Raw genomic sequence first — 27,733 nt, forward strand, 5'->3', positions numbered from 1 at the left:
TATTGTTCGTGGAAAGAAGGATTGTCGGTATGCTTCTGTGCGGGCTCTAATCTCTCTGATTTTATCCTCATGGTCTCTTCGCGAGATACACGTTGGAGGGAGCAATATACTGCTTGACTCTTCGGTGAAGGTATGTTCTAAAAACTTCAAAGCCCGTACCGAGCTACTGAGCGTCTCTCCTGCAGAGTCTTCCACTGGAGTTTATCTATCATCTCCGTAATGCTTCCGCGATTACTAAATGATCCTGTAACGAAGCGCGCTGCTCTCCGTTGGATCTTCTCTATCTCTTCTATCAACCCTATCTGGTACGGATCCCACACTGCTGAGCAGTATTCAAGCAGTGGGCGAACAAGCGTACTGTAACCTACTTCCTTTGTTTTCGGATTGCATTTCCTTAGGATTCTTCCAATGAATCTCAGTCTGGCATCTGCTTTACCGTCGATCAACTTTATATGATCATTCCATTTTAAATCACTCCTAATGCGTACTCCCAGATAATTTATGGAATTAACTGCTTCCAGTTTCTGACCTGCTATATTGTAGCTAAATGATAAGGGATCTATCTTTTTATGTATTCGCAGCACTTTACACTTGTCTACATTGAGAGTAAATTGCCATTCCCTACACCATGCGTCAATTCGCTGCATATCCTCCTGCATTTCAGTACAATTTTCCAATGTTACAACTTCTTGATATACCACAGCATCATCCGCAAAAAGCCTCAGTGAACTTTCGACGTCATCCACTAGGTCATTTATGTATATTGTGAATAGTAACGGTCCTACGACACTCCCCTGCGGCACACCTGAAATCACTCTTACTTCGGAAGACTTCTCTCCATTGAGAATGAGATGCTGCGTTCTGTTAACTAAGAACTCTTCAATCCAATCACACAATTGGTCTGATAGTCCATATGCTCTTACTTTGTTCATTAAAAGACTGTGGGGAACTGTATCGAACGCCTTGCGGAAGTCAAGAAACACGGCATCTACCTGTGAACCCGTGTCTATGGCCCTCTGAGTCTCGTGGACGAATAGCGCGAGCTGGGTTTCCCACGACCGTCTTTTTCGAAACCCATGCTGATTCCTACAGAGTAGATTTCTATACTCCAGAAATGTCATTATACTCGAACATAGTACGTGTTCCAAAATTCTACAACTGATCGACGTTAGAGATATAGGTCTATAGTTCTGCACATCTGTTCGACGTCCCTTCTTTGAAAACGGGGATGACCTGTGCCCTTTTCCAATCCTTTGGAACGCTACGCTCTTCTAGAGACCTACGGTACACCGCTGCAAGAAGGGGGGCAAGTTCCTTCGCGTACTCTGTGTAAAATCGAAACACATATGTGTAAGTGCGCTTTTGCGCAAGAAAAAAACGCCTAAGTTGAATGTGTGAAAATGTTTGTAATCGTAACTGCAAATTTTCTGTATCCACAGAACTTCGCTGGTATGCCGCCAAGGCTGTTCACTGATTAGACTGCGAGAAAAACTGTATTCTCGCGAAAAGTCACCCAAATGCCAAAAATATATACAGATACCGAAAATGCCAAAATATGAATAAGAATGACCAAGATCATCACACTTCCATTTTCTTTTACTATGTGTAAGCTGTTTACCGCCTGTATGCTGTTCCAAAGCCTGATGTTTCTTTATACGTGAAGAACAAACTAATGAAATGTTATGTGAGTTTCGGCGTATCTTACTCGACATGGTAGACGTTTGTTCGTATTATGCACAGGTTGGGATAGCCAGATGTTCGATTTCTTGTTCTGCACTAGTTGCAGTCATACAGGGTATTCCATTGTTTTTTGGATAGTTTTTCTACTATGTCACTGCGCGGATTTGTTTCATTGTTTAAGTTCGTCTACGCTAATGTTGTGTTCTTTGTTAATGTACAAAGTTGTTCTTCAGAATTCAGAGTCAGAGTTTTCACTTGCTGGCTAATATATATTACTGTTGTGTTAAGATGTCCGTTCTGTTCCTTTATCTATGTAACTATCGCACTCGGAAATACAGTGTTGATTTCAGCTAGCAATTCGTCATTGTCATTATGCTGATTTGTTTTCAAGTTTTCGTGGTCTGTTTCAAGATGATGCACTCTAGTTGAAAAACTACTGATTGTTGGTTGAAGATCGTTTTTCTTTTCTTCCCTAAGTGATTTACTAATTTCTTCCTGTGCCGTGTCCATTTTCTAACTCATTTCGTCTTGTGTTTCGTCGGTTTTCTTACTATTTTCATTTTGTGTTTATTTAAGCATCACTGAACTGATTCTAAAAAAAATTGTCCGATTCGCCTAATGTGTTTCTATATAATTGTTCACTGAAGGTGATATGTGTTGTGTTCCTTCAAAAGACATTGGCATAACATTTAATTCTTATGTGTCTGTTGCCCAGTTCGTACAACTGTGGCGACTTTTGTTCGCTTTCGCTAGACTATGGCGACTTATCTCCGACCGACTCAACTTCAGAATTTGTGTTTTCATTACCCATCGTTTGCTCTGTTCATTGTCTGCCTCCGTAGGGTAGCGGTAGCGTTACTGCCGGCAGGTGTTGTGTGATGTGGATTAGCAGGAGCCAATCCACGGGGTTTGGAGGAAGCCGAAAGGCACGCGTTTAAGCTCACGCAGGCTGGCGTGAGGTCTGGAACAGGTCAAGTAATGAATACTAGCAAATAAAGTACGTAGCTTCTGGAATACTTAACTTTAATCCATTATTGGTGAACATCGGTCTGACTGTACATGCATCCCAAGATAAATAACAAATGATAATGGCGCCTTGCTAGGTCGTAGCAAATGACGTAGCTGAAGGCTATGCTATCGTCTCGGCAAATGAGAGCGTAATTTGTCAGTGAACCATCGCTAGCAAAGTCGGCTGTACAACTGGGGCGAGTGCTAGGACGTCTCTCTAGACCTGTCGTGTGGCGGCGCTCGGTCTGCAATCCTGATAGTGGCGACACGCGGGTCCGACGTATACTACCGGACCGCGGCCGATTTAAAGGCTACCACCTAGCAAGTGTGGTGTCTGGCGGTGACACCACATTGTGTCTCTCATCTTCATTGACTCACCAGTCGCCGATGTGGCGTCAACTAAAGAGGACTTGCAAGGCGGCAGCCGAACTCCCCCGAATGGGGCCTCCCGGCCGCCAATGGCATACGATCATTTTTTTTGCTCTGTTCGTTAAATTTGTCAATAATCGTGAATCAGCGAGATTTCCTGCGGTCTCATATAAACTATTGGTATTTTCTAATCGCTCAAGCTGTTTTATCTCATCGTATACCGAATCCCTCTTTTGCAACACCCTCTATGTCCTGAGCTACGACGAACTTTCATGTTTTCCGTTGTACCAAACATGATAAGCACTATTTCTTGGAGAAACAAACTTGCTACAATGATCAAACAAACAAAAATAAAACTTTACTATTGTGCATTCGGGAGGACGACGGTTCAATCCCACGTCCGGCCATCCTAATTTATGTTTTCCGTGATTTCCCTAAATCGCTCCAGGCAAATGCCGGGATGGTTCCTTTCAAAGGGCAAGGCCGACTTCTTTCCCCGTCCTTCCCTAAACCAATGAGACGGATGACCTCGCAGTTTGGTCTCTTCCCCCAAAACAACCGAACCCAACTATTGTGCACGCAAATACTCAAGAATGAATCAAATCTACACTGTACTCTTACGCCGACTGTTTATCTAATAAAGTAATTCACAATTGTCACACGACATAAAATTTCACAAATTGAACACAAAATTTTAAGTTCATTGCCTGAAAAAGAAGTACAGCGTTAGCAAAGTTATAGCAGGGCTATTTTTGCTTTCGAGAAATGACACACTGTCTGGCTACATTTCACCTAAACAACCAAGGAACTATCCTGGCTGAAAGGTTGGTACATGTAACCTCCCAACTATATTTCTTTTTGTGTGGAATTTAGTCCTGCTTTACTTCCCACTCTACAAAATCTACGAATTACCAAAAATTACGTCTCTACAAAATGTTACCTAACTTACCGTATGCTTAACTTTGATTAAACAGAACCTAATCTGAACTGAACTGTAACTGATCTGAATGCGACTTGTTATGTTAAATGCGCCACTGAAGTAAAACAATTATCTGGCCCTAATAAAAATTTTCACTTACCTCGCGTCTTGAGAACGTTGTTCCAGATTTCTCGAAAGCACAACAACAAACAGCAAGCAGCCAACGCTAAACTAGATTTCCATTTCTAAATACATATTGCTACTGTTGCATGTGGTAATGCCTAATGACGAACAGAGGGGTGTGGAGAGTAACTATTCCTATGAAACGATATGCCAAGACCACAACTGTAGAATAAATTATGTATTCAAAAAGAGAGTGTCATAATTGGCTTGATGTACACACATAACGTAGGTCTGAACAATACAACGCTTTTAGGGAATAATTATTTATAGAGGGTACAATGTTAACAGAGAATTTCCATAACAATCAAGGAGCTTAATCAATTAATATGGTAATGCATGACTCAGGGAAGTGGGGTGGTCTTTCTCTCAGCTCTGAGCAAGTTAAGTAGCTCACAATAATCATTTCTAGACGTGCAGTTCAGCAGACATACCTCAAACTCCTGCTCTTCAAAAATGGTTCAAATGGCTTTGAGCACTATGCGTCTTAACTTCTGAGGTCATCAGTCGCCTAGAACTTAGAACTAATTAAACTTAACTAACCTAAGGACATCACACACACATCAAAACATAACATTATTCAAAATTTATATTCTCTTAACATTCTAGTATATTCATGTTATTCATCTTTGCTGTCCTTCACGTTATTCTCCATCTAATAGCTACAATCACAAGTCAACACAGGACTACTGAATACGTCAATCACCCATCACACTACAACTAAGAATGTATCAGATTGCGCAGAAGGAAAGACCGTGTCACGACAAGAGCCAAGATTGTTTAACAGTACGTAACTTTCTCTCTCTCTCTGACGTGCACAATGATGACATACAAAAACCGAAACGTCATGAGCACCTTACAACTCAGCCACTCCTAAAAGCTGTGTAAGAACTGTCAATATTAGTATGAAAGTTGATTTCGTTTATCTTGAACGTGAAAATTTACCTTTTCCAGGCGCACATTTCTTTGTAAAAAGTACCGTGTAGAGCGTGTAGGAATTTGTAAAGTAAGTTGAGGAACACTCAGTGTAAAAGCACCCATCTCTCTGGGTTTGGTCTCCCTAGGTCCCGAGAGTCTCCGGGGGCAGGCTCTTATCGTTACGTGTCAGCCGCAGGAACTCGCCTGTGTGAGGCGATTAGTTCAAGTCGGCGTATTGTTATCATGGCCCCCTTTCACGTGGGAGACGGTGCGTCTGTGCGAACCGTGCTATAGGGTCTTGAGAACGCGTTGCCGATGTCCAACTCAGAGCAGCTTAGTTGTCCCGTGATAGCTCTACTGTCACCTTTTAGCGTATTGTTACTTTCACCATTCCAGCAGGTACCCTTTCTTATGGAGCAAGCTGTTATAGTCGCCTCAGCTCACGTCATTTTGATCTCCTTCTTCTCTTCAGGCATTAGGTGAAATTGCCTGTTACGGCACCTATCGTTTCCAAGGTCTTCCTCTATCGCTTCTTCCTGAACACTTATAATTTCTAGCCTTTAAGAGCAGTCTGTTACTCTCCATTCTTTGTAGGCGTTAGTTCCATTTTCTCCTACATTCTAGAATTTTATCATCATACTAAAAAATTTAGTTCTTCTCTAATATCTTGATTCCTTAGCCTCTCTTCTATTGTACAATCTTTAATTGGGATCAAGAAAACATTCCTTGCGACCGAATATGGCTCTCTTGCATTTTGCTAATCCTCCACGTCTCGCTTCACTAGAGCAGTGTGGAAACTGCAGCTGTTTTGTAGAATTTAATTTGAATATCTTTTCTTGTTTTGTTTTTAAGGCTTCTGCTAGTTGTTGCACATACCCGGCTGGATTTACTAAGCTTAATCTCTATATGTTTGCTGGAGCCATATATCACCTCACATCCTAGGTAAAAAGTCTTCTAATCTACCAGTATTTTAGCTATAATGTGTTCTTTCCACCCGGAAGCCATTGCCCTTAATCTTTCTATTCAGATCTCCATTCCAATTTTCGTATTTACTTGCTTCAGGAACTGAATTTATTTCTGAATGTCCTCTTCTTTATCTGGTGCGATCACTGCTTCGTCAGCATATAGTAAGTTATTTAAAAGAGCCCTCCTGTCTAGGTATATATCTTTCAGAAATTATGTTTTCCGTATAGGCATTATTTCATGTATGAAAATTTGATACAGATTTGGGGAGATACAATAGCCTTTTCCTAATCTTTTGTTAATTGGTATCTCATTAGCCATTTTTCCGTTAAGGTCTAGAGTGGCAGTCGTTTTTAGCGCACTTACTAGATGTTTCTGACATCTGTGATTCGTCATTATCTTCCAAACTTTCTGTCTATTGACACTGTCAAACTCGATAAAGGCAATGTGTGTTTTATTACGTTCTCTGCGTTCTTGTATCATCTGTTGTAAAATAAAAACTGCAGTTAACATAGAACGTTCTTTCCTGGAAGCCATTCGTTCCTCACGCTGTACTACTTCCCTAATGTTTTTAAATCTTATGATTAAAATCTTAGCATATACACTGTGTAATCAAACGTATCCGGACGCCTGACTGAAAATTACAAGTTCGTCGCGCCCTCCATTAGTAATGCAGGTATTCAAATGCTGTTGGCCCACCTTAGCCTTGATGACAGCTTCCGCTCTTGCAGGCATACGGCGTTGGAAGGTTTCTTGGGAAATGGCAGCCCATTTTTCACGGAGTGCTGCACTGATGAGAGGTATCGATGTCGGTCGGTGAGGCCTGGCACCAAGTCGTCTTTCCAAAACGTCCCAAAGGTGCTCTATAGGATTCAGGTCATGACTCTGTGCGGGATAATCCATTACAGGGATGTTATCGTCGTGTAACCACTCCGCCAGAGGCCGTGCGTTATGAACAGGTGCTCTATCGTGTTGAAGTTGTAATCGCCATCCCCGAATTGCTCATAAACAGTGGGAAGCAAGAAGGTGCTTAAAACGTCAATGCAGGTCTGTCCTGTGACAGTGCCACGCAAAACAACAACGGGGGCAAGCCCCTTCCATGAACGACAAGACCACACCACAACACTACCGCGTCGGAATTTTACTGTTGGCACTACACACACTGGCAGATGACGTTCACGGGGCATTCGCCATACTCACACCCTGCTATCGCATCGCCACATTGTGTACCGTGTTTCGTCACTCCACACAATATTTTTCCACTGTTCAATCAACCAATGTTTACGCCCCTTACACCAAGCGAGGCGTCGTTTGGCATTTACCGGCGTGATGTGTGGCTTATGGGCAGCCGCTCGACCATGAAATCCAACTTTTCTCACGTTCCACGTAACTGTCATAGTACTTGCAGTGGATCCTGATGCAGTCTGAAATTACTGTGTGCTGGTCTGGATAGCTGTTCGCCTAATACACATTACGACCCTTTTCAACTGTCGGCGGTCTCTGTCAGTCAGGGGACGAGGTCGGCCTGTACACTTTTGTGCTGTATGTGTTCCTTCACGTTTCCACTTCACTATCACATCGGAAACAGTAGACCTAGGGATGTTTAGTAGTGTGTAAATCTCACGTACAGAGGTATGAGAAGTTCCACCCAATCACCTGATCACGTTCGAAGTCCGTGAGTTCCGCGGTGCGCCCCATTCTGCTCTCTCACCATGTCTTATGACTACTGAGGTCGCTTATATGGAGTACCTGGTCAGCACAATGCACCTAATATGAAAAAAGTATGTTGTTGTGGTGTCCGGATACTTCTGATCGTATAGTGTATCTCGTATGTTCATTCCAGTAAACTTATTCTTCTGTAGTTACTGCACAGGATTTTGTCTCCTTTTTTAAAAGTTAGTATCACTCTAGCAGTAAAGAAATGTAGCAGCCGTAAAGTCTGATGTTACTTCGTCAGTCTGTATTTCATCTACTGTTTCAGTTCCAATTTCGTCATTATGATGAACTGTATATCACAAGAACCTGTTACTCAGTAAGTGTAGGAGCTTACCATAAACTTCACGATGAGTTTCGACTGGTAGCTAAAATATTTTCCAATTTATATCGTATACTTCTACAGTGCTGAAACTATTCTTTCAAATGATAAACTCGTACTTCAATAAGCTCACCGTATCACTTACCTCGCTATTCATCTCTTGCTCTGTTCGTCCCATCGAGCCATCCAAAAGAGCCTCAATAATTGTTCCTTCTGACCTATCAATTGGTTCCTCTCTATCAATACAGAAGAAGTCCAAACAATAACTGTAGGAAAAACCAAACAGGTTTCTGTCCCAGAGAGCTCTACCTCATATCCCATGACCGTTCTATTGGCATTATTAAAGCACTCAAACACATTGTACTTCACCCATCCCCTCCACCCCACCATCCAACAATCCAACGAAAGTCCACATAGACTAAAACTACTAACCAGCTTAAAATGAGCTAATTTCCACAGTTATCACAGACAACCGCAGTAATGTCATTCATTCCATTCTCACTTATGTAAATATTACATGGATCTCCACCCTTCCCAAATATTTACACTTGTTCCAAATCATTCAGCTTCATGCACTCTACTTCGCTATCCTTATCTGATCACCCTCCTCTACCCATATAGTGGACCAGCTGATAATGTTTTCACATGTAGTCAAATACCTGAAAGCCTTCGTCACTTTACTAGGAAACCGAAATTCGGCACCTCGCTGTATCCCTCGTTCTTGAGGACATTTCCCGTTTGGTGCAGTTGTCATACGCTCTACCATAAAATTTGCCTTTTTCCAGGGTAATTTCAGCCACCTTCCCCGCCCACACTATCATGTAATTTATGAAATCTGTCCATATAACCAATAATAATCTAACATACTACTTATTTCCTCCTGAATGTTCCAACACATCCTATCCTTGCGTAACTGTAATCGTACTTCACCTACCGGCAACTATATCCCGCCTCTTCAAAGTCCTCAATACTCAACCCACAGCCTTCTTTTACAACTCTTCCTTTCTAGTGCCATCTGCGTCGAAATCCCTTATCTTGAACGTGTTTCCAGAAGTCCATAGTACTAGTATTATAATCCACATTGGACTGATAATCTCAGACATCACGATAATCTCATCACAGATCAAATCATTGTTTTTGTTCTCATCGTCATATTTTCATGCCCATTTAATTGGTTTCTCCAAAGCTTGAGAAGCATCAAAATGTCTGTCGTTAGCTAGCCCCATACCGGAGGGATTTTAAAGAACTCTAATAAACCAAAGGCAAAGACCAAAATCAGAAATTCTCCGCTGGAACCGAGGGTTGGAAAACAGATGTTATTTGTTATAATTACACTGAACGAGAAAAAAGTGGATGCAGTGTCAGAGTGCGATCGATGAAAAACATATCAAGCTTTTTGTATCCCACCCGAAAACTCAAGCCAGAAACATAAAATTGGTTCCAGAATTGACCAGTGTCAACAACGAAAGTGTTCTCTATCACCAGTCCATATATAAAGACAAAAGAAAAAAAACAACGCTACATACACGAGCAAATGATGGATTTGTCGCTCAGATGACATCAAATGTCTACTCCACTTTCGAAGTCACTGAGCTCTCTTGACCGATCTATTCTGTTATTAAGTTTTCTCTGCTGACATCACAGTACTCCCATGGAGGGTCCACCTCTGTTGACTATTTGTCAAACCCGCATTAAATACTGGTGATCAGATACTCTTGATCAACATTGTAGGTATCCCGTGGTCTCCTGACACGCTCACGACTCCACATGAATTGAGCAGTGCGATGAGTCCACGGCAACATACAAGTGCCACTGGAAGTATCTACGTGCAGCTTTTGCTCTGTACTAACATGGAAATCAGGTCAGCGCGACAGAATGTCAATCCTAAGGGACCAGGTTCTATTCCCGACTGGGTCGCAGATTCTCTCCGCTCAGGTACTGGGTGTTGTGTTGTCCTAATCATCATCATTTCATACCCATAGACGAGCAGGTCGCCGAAGTGGCGTCAAATCGAAAGACTTGCACGAGGCGAACAGCCTACCCGACGGAAGGCCCTAGTCACACGACATTTACCTTCTCGGAAATGTTAATGACTTGTTTTTTTCCAGTCGCCAGAGATGCTTCTTGGCTTAAGTGCCCTACAAATAGATAACCTTTTTTTTATATTTTGAGCTGCTGTTAGAAAAAGACAGCGGAATCACAGTTTGAGAGTTTATACGAGCTTGCTCTGCAGAGTGTGGCACATTAGGAGGCTGGCTGTGGCACGGTGCCAATTGTCCCTGCTGGGTTCCTTTCGCAGCGGTCAGCCAATGGCGGCCTTGCAGACTGCACTCCTGGGAGCGTGGGCGAATGTGGCCGGAAGGGCGAAGCGTTGTAGGGAGGGCGAAGGGCGGAGGGCAGAAGGCAGGGCCGCATCTTGGCCGCCATCCAAGCCTTGATATTCATTGCAGTCACCTTTTTCGTGGCCTACCCCAGACTGCCGGGAAGGTGTGGCGAGCAGAGCTGTCGTTATGACGACAACTCCACCCTCACAATCAGTATGCGGGAGTGGAAGAGCTCTCGAAAACTCAGCAATGTGGCTATTCTGTAATTATACTAAAAGATTTTAGGTTTCAACACTGACTACAACTACTGCACTCAAACTACGCTAACGTCACAGAAGTCATGGGGTACCTCGTAATATTGTGTTTCGTTTTTCCTGGTGGAATGCAGCAACTCGACATGGCATGGAATCAAAAAGCCGCTGGAAGTCCCCTGCAGAAATACTGAGCCATGCTGCCTCTACAGTCGTCCATAACAACCTACGTAAGGCCGGTGCACGAATTTGTGCACGAACTGATTTCACGATTACGCCTCATAAATTTTCGATTAGATTCATGTAGGCGATCTGTGTGATATAACCGTTCGCTCGAACTGTCCAGAATGTTCTTCAAGCCGGCCCGAGTGGCCGAGCAGTTCTAGGCGCTACGGTCCAGAACCGCGCGACCGCTACGGTCGCAGGTTCGAAACCTGCCTCGGGCATGGATGTGTGTGATATCCTTAGTTAGGATTAAGTAGTTCTAAGTTCTAGGGGACTGATGACCTCAGAATTCCCGTAGTGCTCAGAGCCATTTGAGCCATTTGAACCAATGTTCTTCAAAGGCGAACAATTTTGACCTGGTGACATGGCACATTTTGATTCATAAAAATTCATTGGTTGTTTGGGTACATGAAGTCCATGAATGGCTGCTAGTGGTCACCAATCAATGATACGTTCAGCTGTACCGCAGGACTCAGCCTATTACATATAAAGACAGCCCACACCATTATGGAGCCATCACCAACTTGCTCCAAACTCTATCATCAGCTCTTATCAACTGAAATTTGGACTCATCTGACCAGGCCACTGTTTTCTAGTCGTCTGGTCCAACCGATATGGTCACGAGCCCAGCAGAGGCGCTGCAAGCGATGTCGTGCCGTTAGCCAAGGCACACGCGTCGGTCATCTTCTACCATAGCCCATTAACGCCAAATAAACGTTCACCGTACGTCCCAAATTGATTTCTGCGGTTATTTCATGCAGTGTTTATTGTCTGTTAGCACTAAAAACTCTACTCAAACGCCGCTGCTCTCGGTCGTTAAGTGTAGCCTGTCGGCCACTGCGTTGTCCGTGGCTGTAGGTGATAATGATGAGGATGATGATAGGTCCTATACTCCAAGGAGTGTACTGAACGATGCGGGAGACCCGCTCCGCCGACTAGTCAAGGACGTAGCGGAGGTGGTTTGCCATTGACTTCTTCCGACTGTAATGCGAACAACAACACCCAGTCATCTCGAGGCAGGGAAAAACCCTGACCCCGCAGGGAATCGAACCCGGGACCCCGTGGGTGGGAAGCGAGAACGCTGCCGAAAGACCACGAGCTGCGGACGTAGTGCTAGCTAATGCCTGAAATTTGGTATTCTCAGCACAGTGTTGACGCTGTATATCTCGGGATACTGAGTCCCCTAACGATATCCGAAATTGAATGTCCCATGCATCTAGTTCCAACTCCCATACCGCGTTCAAAGTCTGTGAATTCTCTTCGGCGGCCATGATCACGTAGGATACCTTCTCACATGAATCATCTGAGTACAAATGACAACACCACCAATGAACTGCCTCGATAGTACCGCCATCTGTATATGTGCGTATATCGCTATCCCACGACTGTTGTCACCTCAGTGTGTTATTGTGTATTACGACTTGGATTAAGCCTTGCCTTAAAGAAAAGCCTTGTGGATGGCAACGTCCTTGCCATTTGTAACCAACAATACGTGACAAAAAAAATCATGAAATTTATGGGCAAGTGTGGTGGAAAAAGTGAAATCTGGTTAAACTATTTCTGCAACTGCAAATCTAGTAGAAACCAACAACAAAAAAGGTAAACGCGAAGTGCGACATGGGTAAGTTCTGTGCACTGTGCACATAAAGATTACGCAACCGATGTGAATGGGTCACGTTTCAAAGATGAAATTCTAAATATGCGTGTGACCTGATGAGGGACATAAGGTATGAATTATAAACAAGTGTTCGTAGTGATAGCAGTGAACTTATGAATGCCGAAAGTACTGGAAAGCCATCACAATATACAAAGTGATTCTAAAGGAAGTACTGTCCCTTATGGACGAATATAATGCATCACATCCAGCAAAATGTTACGAGGTGTACTGAAAAGTAGTGCCTTTGAATTTTCATGTGAAAAGTCTTCAGGTTTTTTAAAAATAAAACAACCTCTATTTATATTCTACATCTTTATTCTTAATGTCTACATATTTATTTCTCAACATAGGCTCCCTGGCGACGAACACATTTCTCCCAAGGAGAGGCCAGTTTGTTCCACTGTTTCATCACTATTAAAGTGTCCGCCCCGATACCTGAGTGGTTTGCAGGCACAGTAGCTCAGCGTTTGCGGTCAGAGAGCTGGTTGGCCTCTGTAATAAAATAATTGAGTGGAAGGATAAACAAACGAACCTGACCGGATGTCATGTGACGTCCGCAACGACCAAACACAACGATTAACAACGAACAAAATGAGGAAAAAAAGTGATCAGCGTGATGGATTGCCGTCATACAGGCCCGGGTTCGATTCCCGGCTGGGTCGGGGATTTTCTCCGCTCAGGGACTGGGTGTTGTGTTGTCTTCATCATCATTTCATCCCCATCCGGCGCGCAGGTCGCCCAATGTGGCATCGAATGTAATAAGACCTGCATCAAGGCGGCTGGACCTGCCCCGTAAGGGGCCTCCCGGCCAATGACGCCAAACGCTCATTTCCATTTCCACTATTAAAGTGAAGTTCTCGAAGGTGTTCGTTCAGTTTTGGAAACAGATCAAAATCGGATGAGGGCAAGCTGGGACTGTGTGGAGGATGACCGATGACAGTGAAAGCAAGGCGTCGGATTGTTGCAGAAGTCGCAGTGCTCGAGCGTGGTCTGACATTTTTATACCGAAGGAGAAGGTTCTCCACGTGTGGACTACCTTCCCGAATTCCAAACTCATTTACTGTTTTTCAAGCACCGACATAGCTATGCTACACACTGCTACGCTAAGCGCTACAATTCTCAGCCGTCTAGCGGTAGAGAGTTGCAACTTGCATCAGCGAAGCCGAAAAGTCGATCACGTAATATGCATGACATATTATACCTCAACCAATACCGAGAACAAAATAAAAAAATTGGGAGACATTAGTTTTCAGTGAGCCCTTCTACAAGGCTGAATATCGTCATTTTACGAGTGAATGAGTGAGGGAAAGAGAGAAAGAGATAGAAACACGTAGACAGACAGACAGACAGAAAGAGGGAGGGAGGGAGGGAGGGAGAGAGAGAGAGAGAGAGAGAGAGAGAGGCATTATAAGTCACTTGTATCCATAGAAGCATGAGCTAAAACCAGATAATGGCTTCCACAGGCTCTTGTGAAATCGACTGGACCACAAAAGAATTCTGTTCACTCAGTAGGGTTCAAAAGGCTCTAAGTACTATGGGACTTAACATCTGAGGTCATCAGTCCCCTAGAACTTAGAACTACTTAAACCTAACTAACCAAAGGACATCACACACATCCATGACCGAGGCAAGTTTCGAACCTGCGACCGCAGCAGCAGGGCGGTTCCGGACTCAAGCGCCTAGAACCATTCGGCCACAGAGGCCGGCAGTAATATAAATGAGAACACGACACGACAAGTTAGTTCGATTTTCCATAACTTTCAAGCACATGTAAAATCGAGCAACGTAAATGAAACGCGAATGCACGCAGTAGAGTGCAACATTACCGAATTCTACGATATAACATGTGGAATGCGCTCATATCTAAACACACAAACCACGTGCTCATACTATACTGACGAAGAGGCAGGGAGAAGAGTAAAGCTTTGTTCGACCATACGACATTCTGTAAAATGAATTTTGGCGGCTCGCGCTCTCATTAGCCGTCACGAGTGACTAAGATCTGACAAGCTTTGCACAGACACGCCTCGCTATCTGATGAATTCGCCAGCGAACAGGATTGCCTGAGGATCAAGAGATTAGCGTTTAGCGTACGGATGCACTTAATAAGCAGAGCACGAGAACTTGCGTTTCATCCTCTAGGTACAAGGTTATAAAAAACAACGTCAATTTGTTTAGCAGGAAGTTTCATTTGAACACTACACAGCTTTACTAGGCACGATCGTATTGGTATGACGTTGCCTTCCTCTGTCCGTACCCAACGACATACAGGAGAGACAACGGATAACAGGGACCCCTAGCCTTGTGGAGCATAACAGAGATTTCAAGAAAAGGAAGATGTAATAAGTGTCAGTCATAAACAGAATAATCCTAACAAAGAAAATAATCAATGTCGATTGTAATGTGGTACATAGCCTACACACGATAGTATGTACTGAAACGCGAAAGAAATTGGTATATGCATGCATATTCAGATACAGAGGGATGTAATCAGGCAGAATATTGCGCTTCGGTCGGCAACGTTTATATAAGACAACAGGTGTCTGGAGCATTTGTTAAATCCGTTACTGCTGCTACAATGGCTCGTTATCAGGATTTAAGTGAGTTTGAACGTGGTGTTATAGTCGACGCACGAGCGGTGGGACAAAAAATGGTTCAAATGGCTCTCAGCGCTATGGGACTTTACTTCTGAGGTCATCAGTCCCCTAAAACTTAGAACTACTACCTAACTAACCTAAGGACATCACACACACATCCATGCCCGAAGCAGGATTTGAACCTGCGACCGTAGCGGTCGCGCGGTTCCAAACTGTAGCGCCTAGAACCGCTCGGCTACCCCGGCCGGCACGGTGGGACACATCATCTCCGAGGTAGCGATGAAGCTGGGATTCTCCCGTACAACCACTTCACGAGTGTACCGTGAATATCAGGAATTCGGAAATACATCAGATCTCCGACATCGCTGCGGCCAGAAAAGGATCCTGCAAGAACGGGACCAACGACGACTGAAGAGAATCGTTCAACGTGACAGACGTGCAACCCTTCTGCAAATTTCTGTACATTTCAATGCTGGGCCATCAACATTTGTCAGGGTGCGAACCATTCAACGGAACAACATCGATATGGGCTTCCAGAACCGAAAGCCCATTGGTGTATCCTTGATGACTGCACGATACACAGCTTTACGCCTCGCTTGGGCCCGTTAACACCGACATTGGATGACTGGAAACATGTTGCCTGTTCAGACGAGTCTTGTTTCACGTTGTATCGAGCGGATGCACGTGTACGGGTATGGAGACAACGTCATGAATCCATGGGCCCTGAAAGTTAGTAGGGGACGGTTCAAGCTGGTGGAGGCTCTGTAATGGTGTGGGGCGTGTGCAGTTGGAGTGATATGGGACCCCTGATACGTCTAAATACGACCCTGACAGGTGACACGTACGTAAGCATCGTGTCTCATCACCTGCACCCATTTATGTCCATTGTGCATTCCGACGGTCTTGGGTAATTCCAGCAGGACAATGCGACACCACACACGTCCAGAATTGCTACAGAATGGCTCCAGGAATACACTTCTGAGTTTAAACGCTTCCGCTGGCCACGAAACTCCCCAGACATCAACATTATTGAGCGTATCTTGGATGCCTTGCAACGTGCTGTTCAGAAGAGATCTCATCTCGCCCGCACTGTACGGATTTAAGGACAACTCCGCAGGATTCATGATGTGGATTCCCTCCAGCACTACTGCAGACATTAGTTGAGTACATGCCATGTGGCGTTTCGGCACTTCTGCCTGCTTGCGGGGAACCTACACGATATTCCGCAGTTACATCAGTCCCTAATGTATATAGGGAATCCATAATTGAAGTTCTGTTCTTTCAGAACGCTGTAAAAAGATAACAACTGCTCAGAACGAGGTCAAATTCATGCAATACATTATTGACGCAGGCGGCAACGTCGTGGAACAAAAAAAATTAACTAAAATTTTACCAATAGATGGCACTGTAAGTCTGTTGACGTAAATGGGGTCGACTACAAATGACATCGCAAGACAGTGGCTATGGTCTGAGCAGCACTTTACACCATCCGTACGGTTCTATATGCATGACTGCATAGGTTCGGCTGTCAACAGTTGTGGCATTGTTAGTTAGATAAGCATATCCACCAAGGCAAGGTCGTAGCGCTTCGGATGGGAAAAATCAGTTTTTAATTGTCGTGAAGCCAGAAAGCGGATAAAAACGACATTTGTTTGGAAGGGTCGTGAGGCTGGCGCAAGACATGTTCAGTATGCTGTTTACCGTTTTCTGCCGCACATTAAAATCAAGAAACAGCATGTCCCACAACAGATCAGAGAGTCTCGTGGTTCACGTTGAGAGAGCGTTGCGCTATGCGTGCCTTCAATTCAGCTACGTTCATAATTGGGGCATTAAACACTGTAAGTGCGCTGCTTCTGCGATGGCAGAGCTGTGTGGCGGTTTGCATTGGATCTCTGACTGCGCTTTCTTTGTAAGAGACTCTGTGGCTGGTTGGACTCGTTGTTGGAAGTTAATCGACAGTAGTGTTGGGCAGCTGGAAGTTAGTCGCCAGCAGTGATGGAAGTAGTGTTGGGCAGTTGGAGGTGAGTGAACAGGCAGCAGTGATGGATGTTAAATGTGAGAAGTTAGCATTGACGGAGGGTAGAGGTCTGAAGCATTGGACTTGGAGACTAAAAATTATTCATGATTATACATCTTGCTACTAGATGTCAATGACGATTTATATTCGTGTTTGAACTGGATGTCACATTATTGAGGTAAAACATACATTATGTAGTTTGCAACAAAATACTTCCTTTGCTAATCACATGCCTACCTGTAGTTAGTAACTTAAGTAGTTAGAATCTTTTATTTAGCTGGCAGTATTGATTCTCGCTTTATTGCCGTAGATGGCGTAATGAAGATTTTTGTGAGGTAAGTGCTTAATGAAATGTATAGGTTATTATTAGGATTGCTTCTTAGTCAGGGCCATTCTTTTGTATTAATTATATGAAGTCACGCTGTAATTTCTTTTGAGCAGTCAGACTGCGTTGCGCTAGAATATTGTGGGTCAGTGTTGACATGGTAAGAAAAAGTAAAGAGAAAGTAGGCTCAGTACGTTCAGTTTTACTCAGCTGTTTCAGAATCAAATAACGTAGAAGTTTCGTCTTCTCAGTCATTCAGCAATTTAAGTACAGATTCACACATGTAAATAAAGAAGTTTCAACACAAAATCTTTAAGATAACCCAACAACCAGGAGTCACACCGATTAAGATCAGATGATGTGAACGGATAGGCTCAAGGGAAAAAATGGCAGGGAATTCTAGCATTTCCGAAACGCCTCCGCAGCTGCCGCTTGACTGGCTGTGTAGTGTGTGGAGGTGCGCTATCTTGCATAAATGTGATCGTATCCATATATCCAGGCTGTTTAAGGTTTGGAATGGTGTTGGTGTGTAAAAGACTTGTATAGCGTTTATCATTGACGGTACAGGCAACAGAACCCGCAGGACTGTGTGCGTGTGTGTGTGTGTGTGTGTGAAATCTTAAGGGACTAAACTGCTAAGGTCATCGGTCCCTAAGCTTACACACTAATTAACCTAAATTATCCTAAGAACAAACACACACATCCATGCCCGAGGGAGGAATCGAACCTCCACCAGGACCAGCCGCACAGTAGATGACCCGCAGGACTCATACTCGAAAATTAAGTCTCTATTATAAGGTGTCGTCAACACGCACCACACAGTCACCTTTGGAGAATGAAGTGCTACTGGTTGGTGTGCGTGCGGTTTTTCCGTTGCCCAATATTCTGCAGTTCTGCGTACTGACATGTCGTCGGAGATGGAAATGGGCTTCGTCTGCCCACAGAGTATTCCTCGGCCAGCTGTGCGTCCGGATTTTCCGTTGCCCAAATTGTGCAATTCTGTGTATTGACATGTCCTCGGAGATGGAAATGGGCTGTCCACAGAATACCCCACGGCCATTCACTGTCCACTTCCGTGCGAGCAAGAAATTCCAGAGCGTGCGTTTGCCTTGCTGGCAGGTCTGCCGGAAGCAACACCTGAACATGGACGATTTTGTACGGATAACAACGCAACATACTTCGTACGATTTGCTGCACTGTGCTCGCAGGCATGCCCAACATCCGGGCAATCACCCGCGCCCTGCATGGTTGGGGCACCGCCGCTCGACGCCTCCTGCAATGCTGTGGCCACCTCTTCTACAGACGTCAGATCAATTTCTTTTCTCCAGCTGCGACATTGCACTTCAAAGGAACGTGTCTTTTTGAATTCTGAAAACATTTTCTCTACAGCCTTCGTACACATCGGGCCAACGCTTCTTTTCATACCCTCGGGTGTCTGGAACGTCTGCACAGCTACTGGCACACAGTCATCGTTCTTTTACAAGAGCTTAACCACCAGCGCGCGAACGTCCATGGAGGCTGTCATGTTGGGCGCTTCCGGACACAAACTGATGAGTTGCTGTGTGCCGTACGTCTGTTGGTGTGCATATTATGAAGCTTAGAGTGCCATCGATTAGTAATATTTTCTTTAGTATACAGGGTGTCCCATTTATCTTGACCACCATAAATAACTGTTTGTCCAGATGCAAATTACAAAATGTTTCAAGTAAATGTTCTTTAGCCGTCAGGGGGACAGCAATCAGCATGATTGCCTTCATTGTAGCTTTGTTTTTTATAAAGATATGAACAGCGGTATGACTTTTTAAATGGCACCCTGTATTTTTTATTTGGTAATTCATTTCCTCTCTAAAGACCTGTTCAAAAATGTATCACAGTGTACCATTCACTGAAACACAACATTATTAATTACGCAACACAACATTGACGTTGATGCTCCCTGCGCTTAGTGCAGGTACTCGGGGTTCAAATCGTTCAAATGGCTGTAAATACTGTGGGACTGAACATCTGAGGTCATCAGTCCCCTAGACTTAGAACCACTTAAACCTAACCAACCTAAGGTCATCACACACATGCATGCCCGAGGCTGGATTCGAACCTACGACTGTAGCAGCAGCATGGTTCTGGACTGAAGCGCCTAGAACCGCTCGACCATCGCGGCCGGCGTAGTCGGAACACATCCACGTGCTGACGTTGACAGAGGACAAATGTAAACGTAATTGTAATGTACACCCGTCATTTCGATAACCATTGTCAGTTGAAGAGTTGTGTGAGTAGAATGTACACCAACGAAGAGAAGGTAGAATTGCTACTCATCTACGGTTAATGTAAGTTAGCAGAACAGTAATTGCAATACTGTTTTCTTATGTACGGGTACATTTACTACAGTAGTTTAGTTCTTTTAAATACTGTAGTGTATAGTAGACATACAGTAAAGGCTGTCCTTCCTACAAACTGCATCGACGTAACGTTTCTTATTGTTGTTGTTGCTAAAGATAGGCGAAAGGCTACGCAGTCAGCGGAACAGTACAGAAAGCGATATCCTGACAAGAACTCACCTTTCCGACGGATTTTTTCTCGTCTTGTTGCGACGCTTCAGGAAACGGGAAGTTTCAACCCACGAGAACGCAATCGTCGTAGCACTCGCACAGACGAAGCTGCCGGAATTACTGTTCTCGCTTCCGTTGCTATGAATCCACATGTGAGCACACAAGAGTTTGAACACGAGATTGGCATCCCTAAAACCAGTGCCCATTGTATTCTTACACGTCACCGGTTCCATCCTTACCATGTACAGCTACATCAACAATTGCATGGTATTGGTTTCCAGAATCGTGTACAGTTCTATCAGTGGGTCCAGCAGCAAACCCTCGCCAATCCTAACTTCTTCTACAATGTTCTGTTTACCGATGAATGTTCCTTATCAAACAAAGGACAGGTAAATACAAGGACAGCGACAACCCACGATGGCTTAGACAGGTCAGTGGAGAATTAACGTCTGGTGTGGGATACTTGGTACTACAATTATTGGCCCTTTTTTCATCAATGGTAGTCTAAACGGCACAGCGAATGCCAACTTCCTGAGACGAATTCTTCCTTCTGTTCTAGAGGAAGTGCCGCTAAGAACCAGAATGCTTATGTGGTATCAACACGTGGATGTCCAGCACATAATGCCTTGCGTGCTCGTCGTGTTCTGAACCGAAGGTATCCTGCCAGATGGATTGGTCGAGGAGGAACAGTTACTTGGCCTGCTAGGTCTCCTGATTTAAATCCTCTGGACTTTTTACTTTGGGGATGCATTAAAGACGTTGTCTATCGCGATATTCCAACAACTCCAGAGGGCACACAGGAACGTATCGTGCTTCCTTGTAATTCTCTTCAGCAGGCAACACTGGAAGTAGTAAATAATTCTTTCAGTCAACGAATGCACCAGTGTATCGATGTCCAGGGTCAGCACTTTGAGCACTTTTGAATGCTATACTCCTGGGCAATGGAACAGGACTGTCAAAGTCAATTTTGTGTTGTGTTGGTTTCATTTGTTTTCTGACAACTCCAGCTAGTGGAAGAGTTTGTGATCCCGGGTAAAAGTCAGTGTTGTGTTATGCAATTAATAACGCTTTGTTTCAGTGAATGGTACACTGTGATACATTTTTGAATAGGTCTTTAGGAGAGGAAATGAATTACCTAATAAAAATCACAGGATGCCATTTCAAAAAGTCATCCCGCTGTTCATATCTTTGTGAAAAAACAAAGCTACAACGAAGGCAATAATGCTGATTGATGTCCCCCTGACGGCTAAAGAACATTTGCTTAAAACATTTTGTAATTTGCATCGGGACAAACAGTTATTTAGGGTGGTCAAGATAAATGGGACATCCTGTATAACACTGAAGCACCAAAGAAACTGTTATAGGCATGCGTATTCAAATACAGAGATATGAAAACAGGCAGAAGACGGTATTGTGGTCGACAACACTTATATAAGACAAGTGTCTGCATCAGTTGTGAGATCGGTTACTGCTGCTACAATGGCAGGTTATCAAGATTTAAGTGAGTTTATACATATTGTTATAGTCGGCATACGAGCGATCGGACACTGCATCTCCTAGGTAGCGATGAAGAGGGGATTTTCCCGTACTGCTATTTCACAGGAGTTGAGGTGAGTAAATGAATGTGAGGAAAATACAAAGACGGAGGGCAGGATGATAGCACATCTGTTAAGGTATCAGGGAATAACTCTGATGGTGCAAAATGTATAGAAACACAGAGGCTGGAATATACCCAGCTAATAATTGAGGACATAGGTTGCAAGTGCTACTCTCAGATAAAGTGGTTAGCGTAGGACAGGGACAGGAATTCGTGGCCCACCGTATGAAACCAGTCATAAGGCTAAGGCCTAAGAAAAGAAAAAAAAGCTCACTGTGTGCAACTACTGCCCCGATCCCCATGCAGGCGCCCCTTGTATAGTGAAGTGTATAAATTGGTTCCATACATCTAACCTTATCACATGCGCACCTAATCATACTGAAGTAAACACAAATTTTCACCCCCCCCCCCCCACACACACAGAGAGAGAGAGGGAGAGAGACAGAGAGAGAGACAGAGACCAAAGATACCCTAAAACACAAAATGGATAGTTTACATTAACATTAAACAGTTGAAAAAAATAAAACAAAAACGTAAAGCAAATGAGGATTCATTTCCTAATGCTGTGAAAATGAAACTTCTAATAGAAAAAAAAAAAAAAAAACGCAGAATGAACACATGGCAAGCAGCATCTCCTAAATTTTCAAGTAGAAATTTGAATTATTATTACTTCAGGTTAAGTCATAAAGTGCCAGAACCGTTTATAACATCAATATACAATGTCCAATATGTGCAACAAAATACTTTAAACGCAAATTTGTTCATATTTCAGACCACCTAAAATGTCTTTCAAATATAATAGACGAAAATCATAAAGCACCAAAATTAATTTTATTTGCTTCTAATTAGGAGTATCTAAAGAAATAATTATAAAAGCAATGCTGAACGCCTCTGAGGAGTACATACAATTAAAGTTAAAGAAGGTACTCAACAGGATTTCACGAGAAGAACGTAGCCTTTTTCTCCCCAAAGATTCCGCTTTCAGTGCCCCGATTATCTCTGTTGCACTTTCTTATGGGATATACGAATCTGCTCCATTCGTAGTGGCGCGGCCCTAAATTCATTCGACGTCTGCTGCGAAGCCCGCGATATAGAGACCCCAAAAGCTGGAGATTCGTGAATGTGAGCCGCTGGCATCGAAGGCCGCCCGTGTATAGGTCACGTATTGTTGGATACAGGCAGCAAATAGCCGCTTTGTGGGGCAAGAACGACAAGCTGGTGTTCACACGAGGGTGGGGTTGGGGAGCTCCTTGTGCGCGGCTTTTTAATCTGGCGGCGCGGATCGACTGCGGCCGACAAAGGCAGCCGAGGGTGCCACGACGTTAAGCGAGCCTTTGCCACCGCCTCCCCCCTGCCTTTGGCGTTGCCTTTGCCTCCGACACCGGGCCTGTAAATCACCTCCGCCGCGGATCCTTTTTATGGCTCCTTCCGTATTCCGCGGCCGTAATTTACTTTCGCCGCGCACACAATGCCCGCATGAGCGTAAAGCGAGCGCACCCGGCAATAAACCAGTATCGTCGCCCAGGGAGTAGCGCCGCGCGCCATACTGTGGCCGAGTAAAAATTTTATCGCTCTCTCGAGTCACCCCCGCCGCTGGTAATTTCCACAAAACACACTGCAGATGGCTTTTGGTTTGATTACATGATTTCTTAAGAGCCGAGGACCGCCTTTAATGTGAAGGAGGCCATTCGCCCTGTCTGGGTTTATGCACATTTACATTAACACTTTTGTTGCACAGCCTATAACGCAGATGCTGTTACACCCCAACCAGCAATCGTTTCAGCCGTAACACTTCTTCTTGTGTCGTCGTCGTCTCTCAAATAGTTTCCTCTCTCTTCATACGCTACTGTCAGTTTATGTAGGTCTCTCTCTCTCCTTTTCTCTTGGCTATCCTCTTGATTACGCACTAAATACGGTGGTAATTCATCTACATCTACTACTCCGCAAGCCACCTGATGTGTGGTGGAGGGTACCTTGAGTACCTCTATCGGTTCTCCCTTGTATTCCAGTCTCGTATTGTTCGTGGAAAGAAAGATTGTCGGTATGCCTCTGTGTGGGCTCTAATCTCTCTGATTTTATCCTCATGGTCTCTTCGCGAGATATACGTAGGAGGGAGCAATATACTGCTTGACTCCTCGCTGAAGGTATGTTCTCTAAACTTCAACAAAAGCCCGTACCGAGCTACTGAGCGTCTCTCTTGCAGAGTCTTCCACGGGAGTCTATCTATCGTCTCAGTAACGCTTTCGCGATTACTAAATGATCCTATAACGAAGCGTGCTGCTCTCCGTTGGATCTTCTCTATCTCTTCTATCAATCCTATCTGGTACGAATCCCAAACCGGTGACCAGTATTCAAGCAGTGGGCGAACAAGTGTACTGTAACCTACTTCCTTTGTTTTCGGACTGCATTTCCTTAGGATTCGTCCAATGAATCTCAGTCTGGCATCTGCTCTACCGACGATTAATTTTATATGGTCATTCCATTTTAGATCACTCCTAATACATACTCCCAGATAATTTATGGAATTAACTACTTCCAGTTGCTGACCTTCTGTATTGTAGCTAAATGATAAAGGATCTTTCTTTCTATGTATTCCCAGCACATTACATTTGTCTACAGTGAGAGTGAATTGGCATTCCCTACACCATGCGTCAATTCGTTGCAGATCCTCCTGCATTTCAGTACAATTTTCCATTGTTACAACCTCTCGATACACCACAGCATCATCTGCAAAAAGCCTCAGTGAACTTCCGATGTCATCCACAAGGTCATTTATATATATATTGTGAATAGCAACGGTCCTACGACACTCCCCTGTGGCACCCCTGAAATCACTCTTACTTCGGAAGACTTCTCTCCATTGAGAAAGACATGCTGTGTTCTATTATCTAGGAACTCTTCCATCCAATCACACAACTGGTCTGATAGTCCATATGCTCGTACTTTGTTCATTAAACGACTGTAGGGAACTGTATCAAACGCTTTGCGGAAGAAACACGGCATCTACCTGGGAACCCGTGTCTATGGCCCTCTGAGTCTCGTGAACGAATAGTGCGAGCTGGGTTTCACACGATCGTCTTTTTCGAAACCTATGCTGAGTCCTACAGAGTAGATTTCTAGTCTCCAGAAAAGTCATTATACTCGAACATAATACGTGTTCCAAAATTCTACAACTGATCGACGTTAGAGATACAGGTTTATAGTACTGCACATCTGTTCGACGTCCCTTCTTGAAAACGTGGATGACCTGTGCCCTTTTCCAATCTTTTGGAACGCTACGCTCTTCTAGAGACCTACGGTACACCGCTGCAAGAGAGGGGGGCAAGTTCCTTCGCGTAGTCTGTGTAAAATCGAACCGGTATCCAATCAGGTCCAGCGGCCTTTCCTTTTTTGAGCGATTTTAATTGTTTTTCTATCCCTCTGTCATCTATTTAGATACCTACCATTTTGTCATCCGTGCGACAATCTAGAGAAGGAACTACAGTGCATCAGCCGACATGTTATGGTATTATGAACTGCGTCCAAAGGCAACGAGAAAGGTTGTCCCATTTGAAGATGTGCCGCGAATGACACCGAAATGTGACTAGATGCGACACTTGACGCAGCTGTAGGCACGACATTTGAGCAGTCAGTTACTGACATAAGTGTAATTTGAAGATGGAAAGGGTAAGAAAGGAAAGGAAAACGAGGGTATCAGTGCTGTGAGCTGCATTGGGACATTACTCGTAATCAGTGAGTGAAAATGTGTACCGGACCGGGATTCGAATCCAGGAGCTCCTGCTTACTGGACAGGTGCGGTAACCACTGCGCCATCCGGAACACAGCATTGCCGTAACGGCACGGACTATCTCGACGCGCCTCATGTCCGATCCATCGAACGCCACCTATCCGCAGTCCCTGTCCATTTCCTCCATGTTCGCTCTCTCAGACCCCCACAGGGGGTCGGATGTATTTGTGTATCCGCACTGAAGATGGCGGATCCATTCCCCAGCTAGGCCTATCAAATTATATGAATGCGTGGTGCCTATTCTTTAGATGTCCGGAAGAACAGACACTACGCATTCATACAGGGTGGCACAGAATAACGACAATGTTTTGAATGAGTAGTGGCAGCCATGGCCAGGTGGCAGCACTGCGGGGTCGTGACAGTTAGCGGGTAAACAGTCCGCCATTTCGGTAACCATGGATAAGTGGATCGGACAACAGCGTGCGTTAGCCATAAAATGTTTTATAAAAACAATGATAGTTTGGCAGCGGCGCAGAGGGAGTTTCGACGTTTTTATAATTTAGAACGTCATGATGCCGTTCCGTCGAAACGCGCGATAAAGTGTTGGACTAATAACTTCGAAGAGACTGGATCTGCTCTCAAGAAGAAACCAACAGAACGGCCAAGAAGTGTGCGTTCTCAGTGAACATTGATGTTGTACACATGTCTGTCCTACGGAGCCCACGGCGTTCAATTCGTAAGCAAGCAGCAGTGGTTTGAATGTCCCTGAAGACTGTTCGCAGAATTCTTCGTCTTGATTTAAAATTTCATCCGTACAAGCTACAGATTGTGCAAGAATTGAAGAACAACGATTAACGGTTATGGTTAGAATTCTGTCATCAAATCATAACAAAAATAAACAATGACGATGAATTTCTAAACAAGTTGTGGATGTCAGATGAGGCACATTTTCATCTCATAGGTTATGTGACCAACAGTACTATCATTACTGGGCAAACACAAATCCCAATGACGTTCATGAGCGCTAGTAGAGTGACAGTATGGTGTGGTTTTTCATCGCATAGGATTATCGGCCCGTAGTTTTTTCACAAATGAACAGGGATACACAATAATTGGTTCAAATGGCTCTGAGCACTATGGGACTTAACATCTATGGTCATCAGTCCCCTAGAACTTAGAACTACTTAAACCTAACTAACCTAAGGACAGCACACAACACCCAGCCATCACGAGGCAGAGAAAATCCCTGACCCCGCCGGGAATCGAACCCGGGAACCCGGGCGTGGGAAGCGAGAACGCTACCGCACGACCACGAGATGCGGGCTACACAATAATTGTCAATGCCGATCGTTACTTGGAGATGTTACGAACTTTCGTCGCACTTGCACTGAACAACTTTCCAAACGTTCAAGAAGTCTGGTTTCAACAGGACGGAGCGACATCATGGTAGTCAATGTTACACGTGCGAGAATTGTTCGGCAACCGTGTTATCTCCCGATTCGGTAACATTCTCTGGCCCCCAAGATCGCCAGATTTATGCGTTTTTTTTTTTTTTTTTTTTTTTTTTTTTTTTTTGGGGGGGGGAGGGGGCTACCTCAAGAGCAAAGTCTAAACGACTATACCAAGAACCATAAATGAGTTAAAATAGAGAATTAGAGACGCAATTCAGTATCCGACATGAGGTGTTGCAGCGGTCAGTGATAAATCTCAACAGAAGATTTCACGAATGTATTCGTACAGGAAGACGCTATCTAAAGGAGGCAATTTTTTTTAAAAAAGATAACTGCCATCAGTGTTTCGTAAATGGCAAAGTTGTAAGGTTTGAATTACTTTGAATGCAATTTCTTTCCTTTATTGGATTGTGTCACAATGTATAACGACATGAGTGTTATGAAGATGGCATCGCTTTGCGAGCTCACAAACTCTGAACGTGGTGTAGTGATGGTGGCCACTACAGACGCTTGTTGCTGTTTGCAGTACCCAGCTGGCACAGCATTTAGCCGCCGGATGGATGTCCATCCATTGGCATGACCATTTGGTTGGCAACCACTGGTACTACCGAAATCGAGGACGCATCTGCATCGTTGTGAGAGGGTAGCTACATGACGCCTGTAAAGGGGAAGATGGGGTTGGGGGGTGTCGCTTGTCAAAACGCCAGATCCTGTCGCGTATAAATACTGGCCATTAAGCCAGCAAGATTATTGGATGGGTGACCTCTGTGGAGAGGACAGCTGCTGTCTGGCCCATTGAAGAACTGTCATTCTGCTCTCACCTAGAGGAGCATCATCGTCCGTCATTCTATGGGATTACCTGCCATATGGTGTAGCATCAGTATCGATGGACTGAGGATCGAAGTAGGCCCAGCTGGCCGCTGTGGCCGAGCGGTTCTAGGCGC

This window comes from Schistocerca nitens, chromosome 4, assembly GCF_023898315.1.
Source record: "Schistocerca nitens isolate TAMUIC-IGC-003100 chromosome 4, iqSchNite1.1, whole genome shotgun sequence".
Classification (NCBI taxonomy): Eukaryota; Metazoa; Arthropoda; class Insecta; order Orthoptera; family Acrididae; genus Schistocerca; species Schistocerca nitens.